This window comes from Lytechinus pictus, chromosome 10 (assembly GCF_037042905.1).
Source record: "Lytechinus pictus isolate F3 Inbred chromosome 10, Lp3.0, whole genome shotgun sequence".
NCBI classification, from domain to species: domain Eukaryota; kingdom Metazoa; phylum Echinodermata; class Echinoidea; order Temnopleuroida; family Toxopneustidae; genus Lytechinus; species Lytechinus pictus.
In genome coordinates, this window is record NC_087254.1 from 72,898 (window position 1) to 78,623 (window position 5,726).

Below are 5,726 nucleotides of genomic sequence, written 5' to 3' on the forward strand. Positions count from 1 at the left end.
ATCTCCATTATCAATTATCAAAAATAAATCAAATTCACATGACATAAACTTCAGATCAAGGGTCATCAGGTCATGTCATCAAAGGTCACCTGAAGGTCACGACGCGCGCGTACGCGCGCGTCAAAATTTTAAAATGCTAAAAATCACTTTTTGACCAAAACAGAGTACGTTTTAGGTCATTTTAAGCATTTCAAAAAATTGCGCGCGCAAACGTATGCGCGCGCGTTTCCGCGCGTAACGCCTTGAATGCAACTCAGAAACACCGTTTTTTTTATTTCATTGCATTGATCATATAATTTTGAGCAATTTGATACCTTGATCAACCTTCTACGACCATTAATAAGGAAATTAACACCCGTTAAAGTTTGCAGCACGTGTGCGCGCGAGCTCTCACTATAGGCCATATATGGGCAAAAACATGCCTATAGAAAATCCGCTGTAGCTCTTCAGAACGCATGGGGACCCCCAATTTTTTTTTCATATTTTGATAGAGTATGAACTAGAGATATAATTTCATGTCTCATTTGACCCTCAAGTATATTATGACGTCATCAAAATGGCGTCGGAATTCAAAAAATCCATTTTGCCTATTATGACGTCATTATAATTATGCAAATCTTGCTCTAACTCCGTGAATATTGGTCAATTTTCACCCAATTTTTGATATGTTGTAGCTTAGTTCTTACTCTTTCTGAGTTATTGCCTTTATTTTTCATTTTGATAGACAAATCATCCTCAAAAATTGCAAATAATAATGGCATGTCATTTTTACTCATTTTGCGTGTAATCTCTATGGGACATGACTTTTTCTCAAAACTAGATTCTACATTCTTCTATTTCGTAAGCCATATCTCCAATTTTTGTTGCTAGTTATCCCTGAGCTTTTAGTATGTTGTAGCTGAGATTCTAAGCTTTCGGTTGCGTTTCCTTCATTTTCCGATCAGATGTCGGGATCATGCCCGTAATTCACTTGCAAGATTGGATTTGAGATTCTGGTGTTTTGCTTACGTGTTAAGTCTATGGGAAATATTCTAGCTCAATCGGTTAGGCGTCAGACTTACTTCTCATTCCATCATGCAGGCAGGGGTTCGAGTCCGCGGGTGAACATGATTTTTTTTTTTTTTTTTTTTTTTTAGCTATCTTGTACGAAAGACCATTAGTGCCACGGAGAAAAAAAAATACTATTTCTACTAATCTGTTATAACAGATTACGGTATTTCTACTAATCTGTTATAACAGATTACGGTATTTCTACTAATCTGTTTAAACAGATTATAATCTGTAATAACAGATTACGGTATTTCTACTAATCTGTTATAACAGATTACGATATTTCTACTAATCTGTTTAAACAGATTATAATCTGTTATAACAGATTACGGTATTTCTACTAATCTGTTATAACAGATTACGGTATTTCTACTAATCTGTTATAACAGATTACGGTATTTCTACTAATCTGTTATAACAGATTACAGTATTTCTACTAATCTGTTATAACAGATTACGATATTTCTACTAATCTGTTTAAACAGATTATAATCTGTTATAACAGATTACGATATTTCTACTAATCTGTTTAAACAGATTATAATCTGTTATAACAGATTACGGTATTTCTACTAATCTGTTATAACAGATTACGGTATTTCTACTAATCTGTTATAACAGATTACGGTATTTCTACTAATCTGTTATAACAGATTATAATCTGTTTAAACAGATTAGTAGAAATATCGTAATCTGTTATAACAGATTAGTAGAAATACCGTAATCTGTTATAACAGATTAGTAGAAATACCGTAATCTGTTATAACAGATTAGTAGAAATACCGTAATCTGTTATAACAGATTAGTAGAAATACCGTAATCTGTTATAACAGATTAGTAGAAATACCGTAATCTGTTATAACAGATTAGTAGAAATACCGTAATCTGTTATAACAGATTATAATCTGTTTAAACAGATTAGTAGAAATACCGTAATCTGTTATAACAGATTAGTAGAAATAGTGTTTTTTTTTCTCCGTGGCACTAATGGTCTTTCGTAATCTTGCCCACGATCAATTATAAGAATTCTAACAAATAATAGCTAAAATATTGCAAAATAAAACAGATTATAATTACTTTTTTATATCATATCTATTTATCTGTCTGTCTATCTACCTACATGACATATCTATCTCTCTGTCTAATATATATCTTTCTGTTTGAATACGTCCCTCTCTCTCTATCTATCCATATGTCTGTCTGTCTATCTACCTACATTGTATATCTATCTGTCTGTTTATCTCTCTCTCTCTCTCTCTGTCTAATATATATGTATCTATCTGTTTAGATATGTCTATCTATCTATCCATCCATCTGCCTGTCTCTATCTATCTATCTATCTATCTATATATCTATCTATCTATCTGTCTGTCTGTCTCTCTCTCTATCTATCTATCTGTCTATCTATATATCTATCTATCTATATGTCTGTCTCTCTATTCATCTATATGTCTGTCTCTCTATCTATCTCTGTCTCGATCTCTATCAATCTATATGTCTGTCTCTGTATCTATCTATATGTCTATCTATCTATCTATCTATCTATCTATCTATATATCTATATATATGTCTGTCTCTCTATCTATCTATATTTCTGTCTCTCTGTCTATCTATATGTTTGTCTATCTATATGTCTGTCTATCTATCCATGAAGCTATCACGAGAAGGAGAACCATCTTCCAATTTCTCTCTTAATCCTTTGTTATCGCTTCCTTCGGGCGAAGGAACGATATCTAACATCAATTGGCGAGCCGCCAGGCGAAAGTTAGAGCCCGCTTACATAACGCGATAGGACCACGCAGCATGAAGCTATTACGAGATAGCTCGTAATAGCTTCATGATATGTCTGTCTCTCTATCTATATATATGTCTGTCTATCTATCTGTCTATCTATCTATCTGTCTGTCTCTCTTTCTATCTATATGTTTATATATGTTTTATTAATATAACCACCAATCATCTCTCTATCTATCTATATATCTATATATCTATCAATCCATCTCTCTATCTATAAGTCTGTCTCTCTATCTATCTATATGTCTGTCTCTCTATCTATATGTCTGTCTCTCTATATCTATCTTTATATGTCTATGTTTTATTAATATAACCACCTATAATTTATCTCTCCATCCATCACTCCATCCATCTAATATAATTATCTTTCTTGTATGTATCTGTTTGATTATGTAAATCTGTTTGTCTATCTATTTTTCAATCTAATATCTGTTTAAATATTTTTTTCCTGTTTATCTATCTATACGACAGACCACCTAATTCGTCCGCATGACGAATTAAAATCTAGTTTTTTATTTAAAGCATAGTGACATGCCATATTTTAATGCTGAAGACATAAGAGATTGCATGACAGTTCTGCCAACCTCTGTTACTGTATCATATCATCATGTTTCTTGGCTGAAAAACCAAAGAATGCCATATACATTGTATGCATTATACTGAATAATTTACCTACATTCCATACATGTGTAGGAAATAGCCTAGGGCAACAGACAGTTATGGCTTAAAAGCTTAATCACTGGGGCAGATATTTGCTTGCAAATTCTGCCACACTGCAAAAGGTTTTCACAAATTTTCACAATAATTTCTTTTTACATTATTTATCACTTGAATTTGAGATGTATTTGAAAAAGTAGCCTCTCAAAAACATAATAGCCCCATAAATTCAAGTTTTAACCTAAAACTATGATAGAGATAGTCTCTAAAAATCAATACTGAATAATAAATTCTTTACTATTTAAATATTGAAGGGAATAAATATCTGAAAGAGGAGAGAAGGGTACTATAGTGGACTCTCAAAGTAAAAAGCACAAATATAAGAAGGTTTAGTCATAACTATTTTTCTAATACAAAGTTTTAAGTTCCTTTGTTCAGTGGAAACTCTATAAAAAGAAGTCCTTGGAATGCTGGTACCTGACATTTGGCCATGATTATGAAATTATGATTATGTACATACTACAATATTTGTGTTTCTGTGGGGAAGCATTGTGTAGTACACGTTCAATTACTCATTTCTGGCAGCAATTTAAAAAAAAGCAAAATATCTTCTGATTAACAATGAGAAAGAGAAGTACTTTCTTTATAGATATAATAAGATTTTTATGGTAAAATTATACGATTTTTGACAAATAAGGTTGCTAATTCTGCACTTTTAACTTTTTGGTCTAAAATTTGTTTAATTTGACATTAATTTTGTATATATTTCTTTATATTTCTTTTCACAACTACACTTTGATTAAAATTATTAGCAGCATTTATATAAAAAATTGTGAAATTTACTGATTTTGTTAGAGCAAAAAGTTTACAACCTATCTTTTTGTTTCTTGCAGAATAATTTGTTATTAGAACAATTGTAATTCTGATACCACAAAGCAATAGATCAGCATAATTTTTGCATTTCAAACTTCATTCTATATCTACTATGTTTTTTAGCTGTGAATTTGATTTTATCAGAAAGTTGTGGGAAGTTTATTTTTTCCTTATGATTCACACAATTGATAAATTAAAATGAAACATTAACTCAAATTTAAAAGCATTTATTGTTAATACTGTACCATAGGAGATGGTGACATTATGATGTTTTGATGAGACTAGTTTAAGTTAAAGGTAGTATTTAGTTTTGGTAAATGTCAGAAAAAGTATCTTTCTCTATTTCAGTTCATTACCCACAATCCAATTTTTGAAAGTTTACCTAAACTAAACGCTACCTTTAATGATAGAGCTGATGGTGATGATGATAATGATAATAATAATTATAATTATAAAGATGATGTGATGGTGATGAACAGGGTGATGATAGTGGTCATAAAGATAATTATGAAGATGATAATAATAATGATGATACTGATGATTGTGTGATGATAATGATGATGGTGATGATGATTATGATGATGAAGATGATAATGATTATAATGATGATCTAGAAGAAAATTAAGATGATGATAACGATGATGGTTGTGGTGATGTTGAAGATAATTATGATTGTGATGAGGATGATGGTGATGATGATAAGAATGATAATAATGATGAAAACCAAAAGTAGGACTTCAAACACAAAAACAATACACATAAATTTAAAGTAAGCACTCTTAGAGAGCAAAATCACGAAGATATAATTATCTCAATAAAAGGAAAAAATGAAAGGATAAAATTATTAAATCAAAAAAGAAAAGAAAAGAAAGGCAGGGGAAGTTGAGAGTTAATACGATGATGGTCGAAATGATGTCAAAAATAAGAAAGAGAAAGCATTGTCTTATAACGTTTCTCTCCTATATTTCCTTTCATTCATTCTTTTTTTTTGGGGGGGGGGGCTGGGGATTCGTTCTTTTTTATCACTAAAGTGTACTTGATATTTCATGCGAGGTGGTTCCCCATTGCTGTTGGTAAATTGTAATGATGATCATGCTAATGACGATGATAACAGTTATTTAATATTATATTGTAATCCTCTTTCCCCCTTTTCCTTTCTTTCTCTTTTTTTCCAAAAAAGCTAGACAGTCATTTCACAAAGAACAATTAACATGGGATAATATTTTTGTTCTTGAAAGAGCGAAGAACAATTTCCCTGCGATAAGTAGTATAGCGCCATCTTGAGACGTGATCATCACAACTGGGCGTTGTGGCGTGCGCCTGTACTGTAATCCAAGCTGCATTTCAAAGTT